The sequence below is a fragment of the Typopeltis vanoorti genome, chromosome 24 (assembly GCF_054136105.1).
Source record: "Typopeltis vanoorti isolate ZY-2024b chromosome 24, IOZ_Tvanoo_1.0, whole genome shotgun sequence".
Taxonomy (NCBI): domain Eukaryota; kingdom Metazoa; phylum Arthropoda; class Arachnida; order Uropygi; family Thelyphonidae; genus Typopeltis; species Typopeltis vanoorti.
In genome coordinates, this window is record NC_143572.1 from 869459 (window position 1) to 891838 (window position 22380).

General features: G+C 39.8%; 1 protein-coding gene and 1 non-coding gene across 2 annotated transcripts in view; both read left to right on the plus strand.

The window, feature by feature from the left end:
• The window catches only part of LOC150092881 (ATP-binding cassette sub-family C member 5-like), a 708254-nt gene that overhangs the window by 147835 nt on the left and 538039 nt on the right, over positions 1-22380 (plus strand). The gene's annotated exons all lie outside the window — the stretch shown is intronic.
• Positions 11676-11756, plus strand: TRNAS-AGA (transfer RNA serine (anticodon AGA)). Its single transcript has one exon. It is a non-coding gene; the product is annotated as a tRNA-Ser (tRNA).

The window sequence follows — 22380 nt, forward strand, 5'->3', positions numbered from 1 at the left end:
TCCCATTTTCATGTCACCTTTATCATCTCTAACTCCTTTTACAGCATTCTTTTCTTCATTTCTAAGCTTCTACAACAACCTCTTACCAAAGATGTTGTTGTAGACAACATCTTTGGTAAGAGGTTGTTGCGAAACACTGTGTAAAACACTGGTTTTACACAGTGTTTTGCTTTCTTACATTTGTTTCTGTATTCTCTAAGAGCAAAAGCTAACTTTTTGACAGGAACTTTTGCTATGCTTTCTTTTCCTTCACTACCTCTTTAACTTCCTGTGTACACCATGGAGTTCTGATTTTTCTATCATTACAGACAACCTCACCACTTGCATCTCTGGCTGAATCATTCAGGTTTTCTTCAAGGCTGCCACTGAATCTGCAAGGATTGGTTCCTGTTCAACTTTTATTCGCTTTAAAACTTTCTTACATGTTATTCTTTTCAATATGAAATTCAATTTTATTCTGCTCAAGACTAAATAATGATCACTTCCAATTTCAAATCCTCTGTACACTCTGGTGTCCTGCACCAGGGAGAAAACATCACTATCAACAATAACATAGTCAATGAGACTTTCCATATTCCTTGCTTCTCTCCATGTGAATTTGTGCAAATTTTTATGTTGGAACATGGTGTTACTAATAACCAGCCCATGTCCTGAGCAGAAATCCAACAGGTATTTGCCATTATTATTAGCTTTGCTCTTTTCTCCAAATTTTCACAAAATATTTTTGTATGTCTGACAATCATTTCCTACTCTGCTATTTAGATCCCCAACGAGGACCAACTTTTCCTTTTTCATTGTGTCAGTTGCTTTTCGTAAAGCATCAAAAAATTCCTCTACTTCTACCTTAGTAGAACCTTCTTTGAGACCATAGGCACAAATAAGTCTCATTTTTCAATTCCCCATTCTGATATTAGTCCACATCATTCTACTTGAGACTGACTGCCATTCAAGAAGATTAGGCTCTTATTTTGTGTTGAATACTATGGCTACTCCTTCTTTTCCTTGATTGTCATTTCCTGAATATAACATTTTGTATTTATTGCTCAGAAAGATCTTTTTTTGTCTTTTTAGTTTCAGTCACCCCTATTATGTCGATCTGGTACTTATCTAATTCTTCAGCAAGCTCCATTTCTTTGCCATTCAGGCTGCTTATGTTGATAGTACCGATCTTTAACTCTGGTGATGTCAAGTTGGGGTGTGCTTTCAGATTTGTTCCAGTAGCTGACTTTTCGCTGTTTGCCCTGGTTCCCTTGCAAAAACAACAGGGACCTTGTTTAACTGGGTGACGCCCCAGCCAGAATGAAATTTTGTCATGTTGTACCATTATTAAAAAAAAAAAAAAAAAACGATTTTGGAACCTAACCCTACTTTTTCTATGTCATCTGAGTCTCACATAAAGCAATTTATATAACACGGCCTTTTTGTGGAACCTAACAACTGCGTTATATGAGGGTTACCTGTATATTTGTGATACAGTATTCATATATAGTTTTAGTAGTTACTTGGCAGTAAGGAATGATGGCGGACGCAGCTGCAATCACGAATAGCGTGTCACCAAGTCCTCTGTCATTTAAGAACTCTATTATACCTAACATAATAAAGAACTTTGTGGGATGCAGTGTTTACGGCATGTATGCTTCCCGGGAGTTGGATATGTGGCGGGTTAGAGAAGGGGGAGTGCGTATATGCACAAAATGCAGATAGTTGGAGGAAATCAATGAATTAGATATTTTGATAACCAACCTAGTTGCATCAGGGATGGGAAATGAATGTCTGGAGACAAGTAGTGTGATAGGAGAGAATAACGAGCAAAGTATGAATGAGAAAATAAGAGTCGGGGGTGTGGAAGGCTTGAATGACTGTGAAGTTTACGGAGATGGTTTTGTTTGGATAAATGAATGGCGAGTAAGTGACTAACTTTCTGAGAGGGATAGATGAGCTGAAAGAGGAGATGGAATGTCTTCTGAACGAGATGAATATGAATGAATAGTATAAAATGAATAGTATAAAAGATGAGAATGGTAGAGATGTCTGCAAGGCAAATCAGAGCAGGAGTGAGAGAAAGTTTTGGGAATGATAGAAGAGGATTGAATAGAAGAAGTGGAAGACAGGGAATAAGAGAGAGAGAAGTTGGAAATGATAGAAGCAGTAGGAGAGAGGTTTGGGAATGATAGAAGAGGAGATAATAGGGTAAGTGGAAGAGAGGGAATGAAAGAGAAAGAGAGATATGGGAATGACAGAAGAGTAGAGAATAGGAACAGTGTAAGAGAGAGAATGAGAGAGACAGATTTGGGAATGATAGAAGAGTAGAGAATAGGAACAGTGCAAGAGAGAGTTATGGGAATGATGGAAAAGGAGAGATTGAAAACAGTAGGAGAGAGGGAATGAGAAGAATGCGAGGGAGCACTGCAACCAGGAATTTCTGGCGCTGATAGCATCACCCTGGCCAAAGATTATTGGGATCACTGAGACATGGTTGACAGAAAAGTATATAATAACAGGAATAGAAATAGCAGGGTACAGCATTTTTCTGCAGGATAGGAAGGGAAAGCATGGCAGTAAAGTACTGCTTATGATGAGTGACTCTGAGAGTGGAGGATTTGGAATGCAGTGACACTAATGATTTTGAAAGCATATGGAGTGAGGTAGACAGGCAAGAAGGGATATTTAGTGTGGTGTTGCTAGAAACCAAGGAGCACAGAGGGTGGGGACCACATGTTTAGGCAGTTGAGCTTGGTAAGTGCAAGAAGAATCATTGTTATGGAAGATTTTAACTATAGCAGTATAAATTGGGGAGAGGAAGATGCATTTAGCAATAAGGGAATGAAATTTCTAAAATTCTTAAGTGACAAATGTCTTAGGCAACATGTAATAGAAGGAACAAGAGGTGCAAGAGTTTTGGATTTGGTCATAGCATCAGAAGAGTTGATAATAACTGAGATGACATCTCTTCCACCAGTTAGAGAGAGTGACCATGTGGTTTTGACTTGGAAGATGAATAGACATGCAGGAGTATTAAAGAGACAGGAACATATGTGGAATTATAAGGCAGGTGATTATAATAGTCATAGACATCAACTTGGGTAAGTTTCATGGAGGGAGGAATTGGAAGGCCACATTATCATTAGTGCTTGGGAAATTGTGAAGAAATATTTGTTAGCAGCGATAGTAACCTGTGTTGCACAAGTGAAGAAGAGGGCACAATTTGGTGTAAAGTGGATGACAAACAATAATAAACAGGAACTACATGAAAAAGAGGTGGGAGAGATATAAGGAGACAGGTGAAGAGCAGATGCATGAAGAATATAAGACATAGGCCAGTAGAGTGAATAGTATGGTAAGGAAGGCAAAAATGTAATATGAGAAGAGATTGGCCCTAAGATCCATAGAAAATGCTGTGGAATTTTTTAGCTGTGTGGCCACAATCATTTCTCCAGGAGGAGAAATGATTGTGGAAGAATGACATTGTGGGGTAAAAAATGGGAATAGAGTGACTGATGCAGAGGACATAGTGGAATTATTCAATGAACACTTTATCAATTTATTTCATCCTGGAGGAGTAAATTTTAATACTAGAGGGATAGGGCAGGTTCGAGGTTTAGAGGTGCAGGAAGAGAACGTGTTTCAAGTACTGAGTACTCTGGTTGTCAGTAAAGCTGTGGAAGTGAATGATCTTTCATCACATTTTTGAGAGAATGTGCTAAAGAACTGACACTGCCTTTGATCTGGCTTCTCAATGAAAGTCTGGCTGCTGGTCAGGTGCCCATGGAATGGAAGGAAGGTTAGTTAGTGCCATTGCATAAGGGCGGTAGAAGACTGGAGGTGTCAGATTATGGGCCAGTTTGTGTCTCATCAGTAGTTGTTAAGATCTTGGAGAAATTAGTTAGGGACCATATACGACATTCAGCAGGTGAGAGTAATGTTATCTGTGAGAGTCTTCATGGATTTGTAAAGGGCCCCCCCCTCTTGTTTTAGTAATATGCTAGCCTTTTATAATAAAGTTACAAGAGCAGTAGATGAGGAAAAGCCATATACTGCCATTTTCATGGATTTAGCAAAGGAATTTGACAGGTTTTTATTATTATTATTATTATTATTATGGGCAACTCCAAGGAGGCCTTAGACTCATCGAGGGAGGCCCTGAACATCATATCCAGAACAACTATTCAGCATCTGCACAGTATCCATCATACTCTGCTTTGAACTCACTCACAGTCATTGCACCCACAACAGACACTGGCAGCTTATTCCACTCATTCCAAGCAAAAAACTTAGTTCTAACACCCTTGCTAACCACACTCTTGCCTAGTTTCCATGGATGATCCCTAGTTCTCTCATCACCAGACCTGTTCTGAAAAATATCCTCTGAATTAATCTTGTAAAAACCCTTCAGTAATTTAAATGTCGTGCAGGGGAGACAATCATATAACCTCTCTTCCGCCTATCAACCAATTTCTGCAACCCACAGATCTTCAACCTGTTCTCATAAGGTTGATTCCATAGACCAGCTATCATCTTGGTCACTCGCCTCTGATTCTCTCTACCTCCTCCCCATCAAGAAGAAACCCTGGTGCCCAGTTCCACATGATAAACTGATATTTAAGTTGCAGCACATGGGTTTAGATGTCAGGTTGGTCAACTAGATTCAGGATTGGCTATCCGATAGGTATCGGAGAGTTGTGTATGGCGGGGCAGTTTCAAGGAGGCAGAGGGTTACAAGTGAGGTCTCACAGGGCGCAATACTGGGACCTATATTGTTTATCCTTTATATCAATGACATTGTCAGTGGATTTGAGGAAGATATTCAGTTGTTTGCAGATGATGTGAAGCTGGGAAGGGTTATAAATAATAGTGCAGATGTGGTAGTCCTGCAGAAGGCTTTGAATAAGCTAGAAAGAAATAGGAGTGTCAGTTTAATGCAGCAAAATGTAACGTCTTGAGATTTGGGACACATCGGTGAGATGCTGCATACTCTATTGGAGAAGATATACGGGAGGATGTAGGGGAGACAAGAGATCTGGGGTTGATGATTGATAGAAACCTGAAATTCAGGTGACATATTGCAACAGTGGTGAAGGTAACACAGAGAATTGCTGCAATAAAGAGAAGGCTGCTGACCTGCAGAGATAAAAGAGTTATCATTCTATTCTATAAGATCCTGATCACACCACACTTAGACTATTGTTCTCAGATTTGGTCCTCAGGATTTGAAGAGGCTAAATTAACTGTGGAAAGGGCACAAAGACTGATAACAAAGAAAGTTTCAGGACTGTATAATTATTATTATTATTATTATTATTATCATTATTCAGGCTTCCATGGAGTCAAAAGACTCATTGTGGGAGGTGCTTCCTAAGAACATAAAGTCTGTCAAGATTCATCGAGGGGAGGTCCCCCTTAAGAAACACAAAGTCTATCATACCACTCCTTAAACTCATTGCCCATTCTCGCCCTCACCACTCTATCAGGCAATGCATTCCATGGTTCAACCACCCTCCATACAAAGAAACCACTCCTCACCCTCTTGCTCACAGTTTCCTTTTGTAACTTCCAGTGATGGCCTCTTGTAATCACTCCTTCCTGTTGTTTAACCAAGTGAAATAACCCCCTGTGTCAACCCTGTAACCACCTCTCAACAGTTTAAAGGTCTCAATCATATCACCTCTCCTTCTTCTATCCACCAAGCTCTGCAGTCCACATTACCTCAGCCGATCCTCATAACTATGCTTGTGCAGTCCTGAAACCGTCTTTGTATCCTTTCCACAGTTAATTTATCCCCTTCAAATCCTGGGGACCAAATCTGAGAACAATAGTCTAAGTGTGGTCTGATCAGAGACTTATACAACAGAATGATAACCCTTTTATCTCTGCAGGTCAGTGTCCTTCTCATAATTGCAGCAATCCTCTGTGTTACCTTCACCGCCTTTGCAATATGTCCCCTAAATTTCAGGTTTCTATCAATCATCAACACCAGATCTCTTGCCTCCCCTGCTTCCTCCAGTATAACTCCTCCCATAGAGAATGCAGCATCCCATCGATGTTTCCCAAACCTCAAGACCTCACATTTTGCTGCATTAAACTGAAACTCCAATCATTTGCCCATCTATCTAGCCTCTTCAAATCCTCTTGCAGGGCTACCACAACTGCACTATTACTAATAATCCTTTTCAGCTTCGCATCATCCGCAAACAACTGAATATCCCCTTGCAGTCCACTGGCAATGTCATTGATATAAAGGTTAAACAATATAGGTACTAGTACTGAGCCCTGTGGGACCCCACCTGTAACCCTCTGCCTCCTTGAAACTGCTCCACCATACACAACTCTCTGATGCCTATCAGACAGCCAATCCTGAATCCAGTTGACCAATCTAACATCTAGACCCATGTGATGCAACTTAAATATCAGCTTATCATGTGGCACCCTGTCAAATGCCTTCGCTAAGTCTAAGAAAATTGCAGAGTATGCCTTTCCCTCATCTAATGTTCTACTAACTTTATTATAAAAGGCTAGCATATTGCTAAAACAAGAGTGCCCCTTCACAAATCCATGTTGACTCTCACAGACAACATTACCCTCATCTGCCAAATGCTGTATACGGTCCTTCACTACTTTCTCCAAGTTCTTACTAACAACTGATGACACACAAACTGGCCTATAATTAGACACTTCCAGTCTGCTGCCACCCTTATATGGCACTATCTTACCTTCCTTCCATTCCCTGGGCACCTTTCCTGTAGCCAGACTTTCATTAAAAAGCCAGATCAAAGGTACTGTCAGTTCCCTAGCACAGTCTCTCAAAACTCGAGGTGAAATACCATCCAGTCCCACAGCTTTACTGATATTCAGAGTACTCAGTATTTGAAACACACTCCCCTCCTGTACCTTTAAACCTTGAACCTGCCCTATCCCTTTAGCATTAAAACTGACTCCTCCAGGATGAAATACTCCAATAAAGTGATCATTGAGCAATTCTACTATGTCCTCTGCATCAGTCACTCTATTCCTATTTTTATCCCACAATATCATTCTTCCACAGTTATTTCTCCTCCTACTGGCCACATATATAAAAAATTCCCTAGGATTTTCTTTGGATCTTAGGGCTAATCTCCTCTCATATTCCAGTTTTGTCTTACCATACTAGTCACTCTTATGGCCTGTGTCTTATACTCTTCATGCATCTTTTCTTCTCCTGTCTCGTTATATCTTTTTCACAGCCTCTTTTTCGCATGCAATTCCTGTTTAATATTGTTCACTCGTGGTATACAACTTACCATTGTCGCTAACAAATATTCTTTCATAATTTCCCACGCACTAATGATATCCCGGCCTTCCAATTCCTCCCTCCATGAAACTTCCCCTAGTTGATGTCTTAGACTATTATAATCACCTGCCTTATAATTCCACATTCATTCCCATCTCCTTGATACTCCTGCATGTCTTTTCTTCTTCCAAGTCAAAACCATGTGGTCACTCTATAAATGGTGGTAGAGATGTCATCTTAGTTATTATCAACTTTTCTGATGCTATGACCATATCCAGAACTCTTGAACCTCTTGTTCCCTCTATTACGTGTTGCCTAAGACATTTGTCACTCAAGAAATTCCATTCCCTTATTGCTACATTCATCTTCCTCTCCCCAGTTTATACTACTGTAGTTAAAATCTCCCATAACTATCATTCTTCTTGCACTTGCCAAACTCAACTGTCTAAACATTTCCTGGTCCCCACTATCTGTTCTCCTGGGTCTGTAGCAACACCTCACTAAATATCCTGTCTTGCCCAGCTCTACCGCACACCATATGCTTTCAAAATCATTAGTGTCACTGCCTTCCATAGTCTCCACTCTTAGTGGACATAGGTCATCACTTATCATAAGCAGCACTCCACCACCACACTTTCCCTTCCTATCCTGCCAAAAAATGCTCTACCCAGCGACTTCTATTCCTGTTATTATATCCTCTTCTGTCAACCACGTCTCAGTGATCCCAATAATTTTTGGACAGTCTGATGCTATCTGCACCACCAATTCCTGCTCTTTATTCCAGATAATCCTGGCATTAGTATATAGCATATAAATGCCATTGTTTCTATATCCAGCATTATCCCCTCTAGACTCCACTGGGCTCAGTGTTACCTGATGTCGTCCCCCTTCTCCCAAGTACCCATTCCCACAAGAGGCCACTCCTGCTACCATCCTCCCTGGGACACACTGACTTTTTCAGAACAACCAACTCTCCAGATGCCTACATCCTGCTTCATTCAAATGTAAGTGTTCTCTTGCATACAATTCCTCTCTGTCCTCAAACACACTCCAAGCATCCACATATTCAAGTCCTCTCTTGTGCCACATTCTAGCTACTATGTCATTCAATATTACCGCTCTTCTGCTCAGTCGTCATTATCATACCTAGGCAACACACACACACACACACGCACACTATCTTTCCTCTCTGTGTCTTCTTTCGTACCACCTCAAGCAAGAATCTCATATCTCACGCTGCCCTATTTACACCACCACTCAAGTCATTTGTTCCCACCATCACAATCATCTCATCCACCCTTTCACCTCCCTTAACTGCCAAAGCCACCCTTTCTATCATTCCTCCTGGCAAACTCTCCTCGTGCATCCTATCTCGAACACCAGGGATCACCGAGTCCTCATACATTATACCTCTTACCATTCCCTCTCTCCTACTGTTTCTGTTTTCTCCTCTTCTAACACTACCATACCTCTCTCTCATTCCATTCTCTCCTGTTCTAGCACTGCCATACCTCACTCTCATTCTGTCTCTCCTACTGTTTCCATTCCTCTCTCTCATTCCGTCCCTCCTACTGTTTCCATTCTCTCCTCTTCTAGCACTTCCATACCTCTCTCTCCTGTTTCAATTCTCTCCATTTCCATATCCAATTCCATTCTCTCCTCTTTTATCATTCGCAAATTTCTGTCCTCTCCTATTATTCCCAAAACTCTCTCTTTCTCCCCTACTCCGATTTGCCTTGCATTTATCTCTTCCATTCTTCTAATTTCATCTTTCATACTTATCATACTTCTCCCAAGACATTCCGCCTCCTCTTTCATCTTTTCTATCTCCCTCTTCTGGTCAGTCACTAAATCGAAATTCACTCTCCCAAACAAAACCATCTAAACTTTTACAGTCACTCACGCCTTCTACACTATCAACTATTATTTTCTCATTCACATTTTTTTCTTCATTCTCACCTTTCACACTACTTGTCTTCCTGTATTCATTTTCCGTTCCTGGAGCAACAGGTCAGTCATCGAGATATCTGCTGCATTTATTTCCTCCCACTGCCTGCACTTTAAACACATACACACATCCACCCCATCCTCTCTCATACATGCCGCAAATACTGCATGCCACAAACTCCCTTATTATATTGCTTATAATAGAGTGCCTAAATGGCGGAGTAGTCGGTGACACGCCATTTGCGACTGCAGCTGAATCTGCCATCATTCGTTACTGCCGAGGGACTACTAGCGTAATCGTTAATTATTGAAATTAGTTTCAAAAATAAATGCTAAATAAGTATTAGGGAGTATAAATGAATAAGAAAAGTATAAACAATTATAAGCAAAACAAAACATTAAGTACACTAAATAAAATGAAATAAAACTAAATACAGTAATGAAAACTTAGCTTCGTCTTGTCTTCCACCGTTATGCATCCGCCCCATCTTCTCGATAACCAAATTAATAAATAAACGCTAAATGTAAACATATATATAAATATAATGCTATAATCAGCTATACTAGATAGCGAAAACTTATCTTTTCTTCCACTGCAATGCTGCCAACTGTGACCTGGGCTTCTCGGTAACCCAACGAAGCTCAGTAATACAACAAAACTCCAAAAGCAGAACCACTAAATGACACTTGTGTTACTGAGAAAAAAATTTAGCACAATTCACAAAAGAATTCACATTATACACCGCTTAAAAAACACTTTTCCCTACCACCACTAAAATCACCCACTACGTGCTTCAACGACCCTAGTGCCCTCAATCCAATCATTCTTCACAGATTAAATTTAGTGGGTTTTAGAAGGTTTGCCAATTTTTCCTTTGTGGTGAATACCAGTTTGTAGTCTGTATGTTTAGGATTTCCTTTGTCCTGCTCTGCTAGATTCTTCTCATAATCTGATTTTGCCTTCCTTGCCATGATGTCACCTCTCTTGCCTCAGCCTTCACTGTTAATGAGTTTGCTGGTTATCAGGCTTTTATGAGGCTTCTGTTTTTGCCTACCATTTTTAGTACCTCTTCATTTGTCTTTCCATGATATCCTCATAATTCTTTGCAGCATCCATATTTTGAAGGCTTTCAGTTTTTTCATGCTCCAGATAATGTGGTTGTCATTCCTTGTTCTGGTAAGTCAGACCATAATCTCATCTATGTTTCCTTCAGTATGGAACAAACTTCACCCAAAAGTTCTCAGTCTTGTGTTCTTTGGCATTGCAGGGTTCCAAATAGGATCACAGATGCTATTTGGAACAGAAATAATCCTTATTGGAAGGTCAGCATTCTTCATTTCATCCGATATTCGTAACCACTATCCAAACATTGATTCTTCAAGAAGTGTGGCAAATGCGGTCCAAGTAAAACACTGAAGCACACAATGAGTGATTCAAGAACAAAAGGAATGACACTCTCTTACAACTCACAACAGTTGCAAAAAAAAAAAACCATCAACAAATCAAAATCAGATTTTGAAAGAGCCAACACTGGTAACTCACATCCTATTCAAATACCAGATTTGAACCACAAAATTGCCCCCCTCCCACAACACACACACACACACACACACACACACTTTACCAAGAACTACTTATTTCATGTAACCTCCAGTCTTCCACCAGAAAGAAATCAGAAGAATTCTGAATGACTTGAACACAAACATGGCATTTTGTGTAATGATATCCCTCCTCCTATTGTATTAGAAACTTGTGCCACAGAGGTTACTTCCATATTATGTTGCCTCTTCGATCTTTCCTACTCAACTGGCATCTACCCCTGAGTCATCACCCCTCTTTTGAAATAGGCTTAGTTCCATTTAGCCAACAAACTTCTAATTGTTTTCACTTGACTTTTCTCAAAAACCATGAGAAGGTCTCCAACATCAAACTTCTTTGTCAACTGAAGGCAAACCAGTTTTAGTGATTGGCGACCTTCTCATGGTTTTCAAGAACAGTGATGTCTGGTAGAAATTTTTCAGCAAACTGCCATCCTATGGTACATCTTCTACCTTTTGCAAGTCATCAGTTTTCTCACTGGTTACTCTAACTGTCATGGTAGATGGTTTCCTCTTCTCAGATTTCTCCATCACTGCAGAAGAACTTCAGGGCACTGTACTCATGCCCACTCTTCTCCTCCTGTGTATCAGTAACTTGGGTAAAAGTATATGAAAATAACCTGTTTCCTGTTAGCTCGGATGTAAGCGAAAACCATGTGACCGAGTGGGTGGTATGTTCATGCTATCATTGGAAGTGACATCACTATGGCAATCAACATGGCACGTTGCATGTCGACATAGTAAGACAAATTACATGAACAAGGTACTTTGTATATGCCAGGTAGCATCATTAGTGAGAGTTTGTCTTTTGGAGAAGATAGTTACCTGGTGTATGCAATGTACCATGTTCATGTAATTACTAAAAGCAGTCATGGCCGAGTGGTTAAGGCGATGGATTAGAAATCCATTGGTGTCTCCTGCATAGGTTCGAATCCTGTCGTCTGCGTTTTTTTGCCGGCCTGGTTGGCCGAGTGGTTAGCGTACCCACTCTGTAGCCAAAAGGCTTTGGGTTCGAATCCCGCTGTGAGCATGGATGTTTGTGATTGTCTGTGAAAAATATTAGTGATAGTGGTGGTAGTCGGTTGATGGTGTTGGTGTAGATGATAAAAGTAGTTGTAGTTGGTGGAGACAGAGATTTGTGGAGTGGGTGCCCTACTTTGATGAGTCTTTGCATTCCCTGGAGGTGTCATGTATAAGCGCCTCCATAGCACAATTGGAAGAACGACGGTACATTGCGCCCTTTGATTGGAATAGGACTAAGATCGTCGCAACGGGAGGAATCTTTATCTGGACGATTTCAGTTGAAGGTGAGTTAGCCGATCTCATACAGAGGTAGCAGGGTTTTTCATCCCGCAATACAGACAAATCGGCCCTTCATAACACACGCAATTTACAGACAAAAAATACTAGTTGTGGTAGTGGTGGAGGTGGGTGGTAGATGGCGTTGATGGAGATGATTCGTAATAGAGGTTTGGTGTAGTAGTTGAGACAGTTGTAGGTGTCCTCCCATGATGAGTCTTCAGACTCCTTGGAGGTGTCACGAATAATAATAATAATAATAATGTTACTTGTTTTACTATGGATAAACAGGAAGATCTCTAAATAAACGTATCTGTGACCATCAAGACCACATCCATCTTATTAAACCTCACAAATTTGGCCTTGGAATTGAAAAGAATTCCTTGGTAAATGTGGCGGTCGAGTTTAGCTAGTCTAGAAAACGTGTTTTTAAAGTTAAATATAGTGTGGCTTTTTGTCACAAATTGTGCTGCAATTGTGCATCGGTTAGAAACAAGTGTCCTTCAGTGGTATTATTGTTTAGAACTGTGTTGTATATATTGTGTTTTCACTGCCGTTTGTTTCACTATATCAACGTGTAAAGATGGCGTCCAACAAGAAACGTACGTCAGCGGCGCGCAGGACTTCTACTACTACAAGAAAGGCCGGCTCAGCGTTAGATTTTTCGCAATGGATGCGTTGCAGAAACTGCTATATGTATGCACCGAAAAATGTGAAGGATCTGTGGTCGGTCTGGCAAAATGAGAAGAACGAAAATGTCGACGTATGTGAGAAGTGTCGGGATAGGCTGGAGCGTTTAGGAATGGAAGCTGACATCGGGACCGTAGCGGAAGAACTTCGGCGGGAGTTTATGAAAATGAAAAATGACCTTCATCTTCTTCATGAGGAAGTGGAAGTGATCGGTAAGGAGATACTGGAAGTTAAAGCGGAGTTTAATGTGTTAAACAGAGAAATTAGGACTATAGAGATTACTTTAGCTGAAGTAACTAGAACAGGATTACATATGGGTGAGTCTTTGGTGAATGATTCAGTAATAAATAGTATGAGAGTGATTGGGAGTCAATATAATAAAACCACAAGTGGCCTAGAAGAAATGAGATGTAGTGAGAGTGGGGGGGGTAAGTAATAGAGAGTTGAGTAATGAAGCTGGGAGAGTCATGCTGAATAGTGTAGAGAATGAGTCCATGAGTGTGGACTTGAATGAAGTTAAGAGTGGTAAAATATATGGTGATTCTATGATTAAGGGTATGGAGAGTGGTATGCATGAGGAGTGCTTGGCTGATGGGACAATAGAAAGAGTGGCTTTAGCAATAAAGAGAGGGCATGAAGCAGACAAGATGATAGTTATGGTGGGTACGAATGACCTGAGAGGTAGTATAAATCGGGTAGGAAAAGATTTAAGAACATTATTAGATATTGTGAACAGGAAAAGTGTCAATGGGAGAATAGTGTGTGTGCTGCCTCGTTTTGACAATTACGAGTTAAGTAGACGAGCAATGATAATGAATGATATGATTGCAAGAATGTGCAGAAAAAGAGGTCTGGAGTTTGTTGATGTTTGGAGTGTGTTTGAAGGAAAAAGGCAGTTGTATGCTAGAGATGGACTGCATCTTAACATGGAAGGACATAAGCGATTGAAGAAGTTATTGTTTTCTGAACAGGTTGAAGTTATTGGGCAGGGAAACTAATATTGAAAAGGTTGAGTGTAAGAGAGAGAAACTTTAGCACTGATTGTGTATTTATTGATCCTTATAGACTGAATAAATTGCAGAAGAGAGGGGATAAAAATCGGCATAGGACTACGGTAGTTAGTGACTTATATATCAGTTCTAAAGCCGGTACAAGATCTAGAGGGAATCTGCAATTTTTGTATACCAATGCTAGAAGCATTCGAAATAAGAGAGAAGAATTTATGGCATTAGTCAGTGAAATCTCACCAAAAGTTGTAGGCATTAGTGAAACTTGGCTGTCAGCAGAAGATGTGGTCACTGGAATTGAATGTGATGGGTACAGTATTTTCAGGGAGGATAGAGAAGATAGAACAGGAGGAGGAGTACTGTTGATGATAGCTGATGTGTTGCAGCCAAAGAAAATAGTATATCATGATGATAGACATGTGAATGAGAGTTCATTTGAGGCAGTCTGGTGCGAAATAGTGACCAACGCAACCAAATATACAGTTGGATGCTGCTATAGGCCAGGGAGTACGGGGGGAGATATTGAATTCATGCATCAGCAACTTAGTGCAATGAGTGAAGGCTTGGTGATTATTATGGGGGATTTTAATTACGGTGATATCAATTGGAAGGAGGAAATATCACGTAGCAAAAAGGAAATGGAATTCATACATCTTCTACGAGATAATTACTTGAAACAGCACGTAACTGAAGGGACACATGGTGTGAGAGTGTTGGACCTGGTTATTGGTTCAGAGGTTATATGCATAAGTAAGGTGTCCTCGTTACCTCCAGTTGGTGAAAGCGATCATGTGGTATTGACTTGGGAGGTTGCAAAATCTGTGGATTTTTCTATTAAGAAGGGGTATGTACGGAACTACAGGTTAGGCAATTATAACAAGCTTCGGAGTGAGCTTGCAGCCATCCCATGGCAGAACATATTGCAAGGGAAAGATGTTAGCAGTGCTTGGGATAAAATCAGCGGGTATCTGAGGAAAGCAATATCAGATTGTGTCCCCATGGTTAGGAGGTCAAACAAAGCAGGCATTAGATGGATGAGCAGTAGTATCAAGCTTGAACTGCAAAAAAAGAAAATGTTATGGAGAATTTACAAGGAGAAAGGCGATCAGGACACCCATGAGCAGTACAAGGCTCAAGCTAGGAAGGTTACCAGCATAGTAAGAAAAGCTAAATCAGATTATGAGAAGACCTTAGCCAAAGAGATCAAGGGTAATCCCAAAGAGTTCTTCCGCTATGTGGCAAGTAAGAGGAAGAATGACTTCGGAAGGATAACCTTAGTGGGTGCTGATAGTATTGAGGTGACAAAATCAGATGTAATAGTCGAGTTACTGAGTGATCACTTTTCAAAAGTCTATCACCCAAGTGAGGATATCTCTATACCTACAGCAATACCTAATGTGAGAATTGAAGCTAAAGAATCAGAGGTATTAAATATATTGCAAAACTTAAATGCAAACACTGCGGTAGTCTTAGATGGAATATCAGCTCGGGTGTTGCGTGAATGTGCAAATGAATTGTCAACCCCTCTCACCTGGATATTTAACTTAAGTTTGAACTCTGGTATGGTCCCTAGGGAGTGGAAGTTAGGCAAAGTGGTACCTTTGCATAAGGGTGGCTCTAAAACTGCGGTAGTTAATTACAGACCAATCACCATCTCAGGAGTAGTGGTAAAAGTATTGGAAAAGTTGGTTAAAGACAAAATTCAAGAATGGGTGGATCAGGATATGATACTCTATAGAGGCCAACATGGTTTTGTTAAAGGTAGATCCTGCCTTAGCAATCTATTAACTATTCATAATAGAATAACATCTGAGTTGGACAAAGGAACTGGCTACACAGTGGTACTTCTGGATTTTGCTAAGGCTTTTGACAGGATACCCCATGTAACACTGTTACGCAAATTGGAGCAGATGGGAATGGATATTAAATTGGTGATATGGATAGGAGAATGGCTCAGGGAGAGATACCATAAGGTGGTGTATGGAGGAGCCGAGTCCAGAATGAGGCAGGTGACCAGTGGTGTGCCTCAGGGCTCTGTGCTTGGGCCAATGTTGTTTAATTTGTATATAAATGATATAGGAAACTGCTTAAAGGGAGATATTCAGTTGTTTGTTGATGATGCAAAGTTGTGTAGTGCAATAAAAAATCAAGCTGATGTTGAAAGTTTGCAGGAGGATTTAAATAAGCTGGTAAAATGGGCAAAAGAAAATGGATGTCAGTTCAATGTGGAAAAGTGTAAAGTCATGCATTTTGGGATTAAAAGATTACCAGCTGTGTACTACATCGATGGAAAGGTACTCCAAGAGATTGATGAGGCTAGGGACTTAGGGGTATTGGTAGATAGGGAGATGAAGTTCAGAGGACACATTGCTAAGGTGTCCAAGATTGCACATAGGATTACTTGGTTGTTGAGGAACACACTGACATCCAGAGATAAAGAGGTTATTATTCCCCTTTATAAAGCATTGATACTTCCACATTTGGATTACTGTGCTCAGGTCTGGTCACCTGGATTCCTTGGAGATGAGGAGGCTGTGGAGAGGGTTCAGAGAAGAGTGACCAAGTTGGTGAGTGATATAAAAAATGCTCCCTACATTGATAGATTGAGAGCTTGTGGATTACAGAGATTGGTTGATAGGCGAAGAAGAGGGGATATGATAGAAACATTCAAATTACTAAAAGGTTTTTATAGGATTGATGCAGGGGAAATGTTTCAGCTGTGTGAAAGTGATGGAAGAACAAGAGGTCATCTCTGGAAATTAAAGAAGAGTGTGGTTAACAAAGGTGTCAGAACAAGGTTTTTTGCCTGGAGGGTGGTGAATGAGTGGAATGCATTGCCTGACTTAGTTGTGAGCTCTTCGTCTGTAAATGAATTCAAGAAGAGATATGACAGATATTGTTTTGCTAGTTTGGGTCTCCCGCGATGAGTCTACTGACTCCATGGAGATACCCGTAATAATAATAATAAAACACTAACCACAGAATCCAATGACAAAATGCTAAGCTGCTACATATATCCATATATAAACATTAATGTTTATATAAAGAAAGTACTGAAGCCTTACTTCATATAAGTAATTTTATTATTATTATTATTGTTATTATTATTAAATCACCCCTCCAGGGAGTTCAAAGACTTATCGAGGGAGAGCATCTACTCTACAACTCTACGTCTCACTACTCCACCAACCTTCGCCATCTACCGCCAACTACCGCCACTAGTACTTTCACAGACAATCACAAACATCCATTCCCACAGCGGGATTCGAACCCGCATCCTTTTGGCTGGAGAGCGAATATGCTAACCACTCGGCCTCACTATTCCAAAAATTTTGGGAATTGTTATCCTCAATTGTATTAAGTAAATTTGTTATATTTTAATTTCATCCATGAGGTTAATCCATGAACATGTGACTGTATACATAGAGGGATTCCAATTTAACACTGCCTGCTGCTGTTTTTTTTTTTTTAATTCCTATTGTTGTTTGCAATTGTACTGATGATGTCTATTGTTTTGTCTTATGATACATAAGACAAAATATTTACATAATAAAGTTATTTACTGTAGCATACGTGTTATTCTATAGTTATGGATATGCCATAGGTTTTACTATATAAGAAATACAGACCCCCTACTCCTGTGACTTAATTGGTTCCTGGAAAGTTATCATTAAGTGAACCATTGTAAATTGAATCTTAATTTACAATGAGATTTCATTCCAGGAAATAGGTTTGTACCTATAAAATACCACATTGAAATGGCCACCAAACTACAATACAGTGCTTAAATAACAAAATGAAAAGAAACACATTTAATTAATTATACCAAAGTGAAAAGGTTAAAAATAGATATTACAGGATCTACTGATTTAAAGCTTCTTAAAATAAAAAGCAATCAATATGTTGTCTCTTTTGAACTTGACAAATTTCTTGTAGTATGACTAGGCATTCCTGACTCTGGCTAAGACTAAGATCTTTGAACTCTGTTCAAAATTTGGATCATTGCTTACCAAATTTCTTGGACCAAAGTCAGTTTTTTCAAAAGCCTCTGATTTTTGTAATGTAAACTTATGGGTGGGATTAAGTTCTTTATACTGTATTTTGTATTTTCTAAATGGATGTACTGTACTGTAAGTGATTTTTAATTTTCATTGAGGGAAATTACATAATTTTGGTGCTGCTGCTGGCTGTCGTCTAATTCTGCTCAAAACTTGTGATCTGTTTACGGCTCATAGCAATTTTTTTTTTAAATGCAAATATGTATACAGTAGTTTGTGATGTAAATCTTCATTATTGTGATTAGTTATTATAAAAGTTATTGTAAAAGAAAGGATTAGTTATTTGTAAAATTATAAAAAATGAACCACTTGGATTCAGATATTAGAAATCATTCATACTAGTTAAAAGAGGGGGCGCTAGTGGGTCAAGCGCTACGAACGTGTTTTGAAGAGCTCCTGATTCAGATAAGTTTTACTAGGAATAATTATATATGCGTAATTGTTTAAGTAAGAGCGGCTGTAAACATTGTACGCTACCGATATTATTAGTGTGGGTTTTTTTTTCCTTGCTTAAACTAAATACGAAAACGTTAATATTAGAGCTAGTAACCTGCAGAGAAAAAAAAAAAAAATGGCGGCGGCATTGTCATTCCAGGATTTTAATTTGGATTTCAGTCGGTTCGTTAAGTGTGAGGTCTGTTATATGTATTCCTTCGACTACATAAATGATTTGTGGATGTTTAGTGCAGATGGAAGAAGGGCGTGTGCGAAATGTGACCTGAACGAGGAATTGATGAATGCGAATATGAAGTTGATGACAGAAAGTGCTAGTACCGATTGTGTCGCGAGTGCACGTTTGAAAGAGGATGGCGAGAAAGACAGGCGAAAAAATGTTAAAAAATCAGGGAAAAAAAAAAAAGAGCGATTTGACAACCGTAACGGATGTTAAAAGGGACGAAAGTGAGGCGGAAAGAAACGAAATTGAGAGAACGAATGAAAGTAGAAATGGCGTGGTGCAGAAATCGCAAGTAAAAAAAATCGAAAGAATGAATGATAGTGAAAAAAGAATGACTGATGGCGAAAGTTGGACGCATGTTGGAACGAAAGTACTGAACCAAAGAAAGATGAATGACAGTAAAAGTGAGAAGAATTATAGCGAAAGTTGGACGCATGTTAGTTCGAAAGTACGGAAACAAAGAAAGATATGTGAGAGTGAAAGTGAGAAGAATGATAGTGAAAGTTGGACGTATGTTGGACCGAAAGTGCGGAAACAAAGAAGGATGAATGAGAGGGAAAGTGAGAAGAGGAGGTTGAGAGTTAGAAAGTTAGAAAGATTTAATGATAGAGTGAATTGGATTGGATGAAGCAAGAAATGAAATGGATGCGGAATGAAATTAAGAGAATTCAGGTCAAAACTATTAAAATAAATCATGATGGCATGAAAGAGATAACCAAAGATGAGCGAGTGGCATTGTATGGCGACTCCATTATTAAAGGTGTGCTAGAGGATAAAATGCACAAGGTATGTTTTCCAGGCAGTAAAATGAGTAGAGTGATTGAGGCATTGAATATGAGGCGGGAACAAGCAAAAGAGTTAATTGTATTAATTGGTACGAATGATTTGAGAGAGAACAAAGAGCATGTCAAAATGAATGTCAGGAGACTGCTTGGATTGTGGTGAAATGAGGCGGAGAGCAAGGATTATGAATGATATTCTGGCTGAAATGTGTGAGGAGTTGGGAGTACAGTTTCTTAATGTGTGGAATGAGTTTGAGGGACGAAGTGAGCTGTATGGGAGCGATGGACTGCATTTGAGTGGTTATGGTGTTAGTCGCTTGGAGAGACTGCTGCTGGAAGGTAGAGAAGTGAATAGAGATAATGAATCAGATCGAGAGGGGGAGTGATGTGGAAGAGCAGGAGAGTAAGACAGGAGAGATTGAAGGAGTGGAAATGAATGTAGAAGTGAGTGGTATGAGTATAGAAAATGAGAGAATGGGTGTGCAAGAGGAGCAGGGAAACGGCGAGGCTCAGGGTGGACAGGGATACACAGCGTGAGAAAGGTGGATGCTCCAAGAGGAGGTGAGAGAATGTGTAGGCAGTAAAGTAATGGGATGATCAGGGATCAAAAGGAAACAGATGGAATTGCAAAGGGTTCTAAAATGAAGAAGCAGAAAAGGAAATGGCCCCAGTCCAGCATGGAGAGATCACATCGAGTGAGTGGTATCAGTGGAACTAGCTGTAGATCCAGAAATGAGTTGTTGTTGTGTTTGTATACCAATGCTAGAAGTATAAGAAACAAGGCGGATGAAATGGTTGCACTAATTGCATCTGTGCACCCAGAGATTGTCGGAATAAGTGAGACATGGTTAGATGAGGATGACATCCTGACAGGAATAGAGATAGAAAGGTATGATGTGTTTCGTGAGGATAGAAGGGGTAAAAAGGGAGGGGGAGTGTTATTGATGATAGAGAAAGAGTTATGTCCATACAAGGTAGAGATGCAAGAGGGAAATGGGGCCAGTGGTTTTGAGGCAGTATGGTGTGAGATAGAGGTGAATAGAATCAAATACTTGGTGGGATGTTGTTACAGACCTGGTAATGTGGATGGTTGTGATAGTGAAATGTATAGTCAAATAAGCCAAGCAAATAAGAAAAGGGTGATCATTATGGGTGATTTTAATTATGGCAATATAGACTGGAATGAAGAGATAGCAACTGGAAGTAAAGAAAATGAGTTTCTTGAGTTTTTGAGGGATAACTACCTCAGACAGTATGTAACAGAGGGCACAAGAGGATTAAGGGTCTTGGATTTGGTCATTTCATTGGAGGATGTAATTATCAATGAGGTATCAAATCATCCACCAGTTGGTGAAAGTGACCATGAGGTGATTACTTGGGTGGTTGCCAGCAGTGCAAGGACCTCTGTGAAAAAAGGGTATATGTGGAACTACAAGGGGGGTGATTATGAAGAGCTCAGGAGACAGCTTGCAGGTGTAGCATGGAATGAGGAGTTAGCTGGAAAAGAGATCAATGCAGCTTGGGAGATTTTCAAAAAATATTTAGTGGATGCAATGTCTAAATGTATACCATGGGTGAGAAGATTAAATAAGTTAGGTGTGAGATGGATGAATAAAGAGATTAAGTATGCAATACAGAGAAAAAGGTCATTGTGGAGGCAGCATAAGAGAAGTGGAAGTAACCAATTTCATGAGTTCTACAAAGACCAGGCAAGGAGAGTGACTTGGTTGGTGAGAGTAGCTAAAGAGAGGTATGAACAGCAGTTAGCTAATGAAGCTAAAAAGAATCCAAGGGAGTTCTTTCGATATGTAGCCAGCAAAAGAAAGAATGATTATGGAAAGATGACATTGATTGGAGGAAATGGTATAAAGACAGCTGTTGCAGAATGTGTGGTGGAGATACTTAATGAGCAGTTCATAAAGGTCTTTCAATCTTGTGAATGTGACTTCATGGAGAGATTAAGAGCAGTTGATGATGGGGAGAACAGACTGACTGTAAGTGAGCAAGAGGTGTTTGGGGAGTTGAGTAAACTAGATGTAAATAAGGCTGTGGGACTTGATAATATATCACCACGTATTCTGAAGGAATGTGCCAGAGAGTTGACACCTGCCTTGACATATTTTTTTAATACGAGTCTTGCACTTGGTCAAGTCCCTAAAGAGTGGAAGGAGGGCAAGATTGTGCCACTTCATAAAGGAGGTGATCGAACTCAAGCATCAAACTATAGGCCTATCTGTGTGTCGGGTGTTGTGGTTAAGTTGTTGGAGAAGCTTGTGAGAGCTAGAATCCAGAGTTGGGTTGACAACAATGGTATAATCTTTGATGGACAGCATGGATTTGCTAAAGGGAGGTCGTGTTTTAGTAATCTACTTACTTATTACAATAAAGTGACTGCTTCCTTGGACAGAGGAGAAGGATACACAGTAATATACTTGGATTTCGCAAAAGCTTTTGATAGAGTGCCTCATGATAAGTTGACAGTCAAACTAGAGCAGATGGGGTTGGATATTAGATTAGTGCATTGGATTGGAGACTGGCTATCTGATAGGTATCAACAAGTTGTGTATGGGGGTGCAATATCCAGGAAAAGAAAGTCACTAGTGGAGTGCCTCAGGGATCTGTTTTAGGGCCATTACTATTTAACTTGTATATTAATGATATTGGTGAAGATTTGGATGGAGATATTCAGTTGTTTGCAGATGATGCAAAGTTGGAACGAACCATAAATAGTAGTGAAGATGTTGTGGCCTTGCAAGAAGACTTGAATAAATTGAGTGATTGGGCAAGCAAATGGGGATGCGAGTTCAATGTTGCAAAATGTAAGGTTTTAAAATTTGGAAAACAAAGATGGGATGCAGAATTTATGCTTGGTGAGAATATATTGTTGGAAGTAGAGGAAATAAGAGATCTGGGAGTGATAGTGGATAAGGATCTAAAATTTAGGGAACACATCGCCAAAATTGTGAAGACAACACAAAGACTTCTGGGAATGATGAGGAAGACACTGACGTGTAGAAGTAGGGAGATTCTTGTGCCATTGTATAAGGCTTTGATTAGG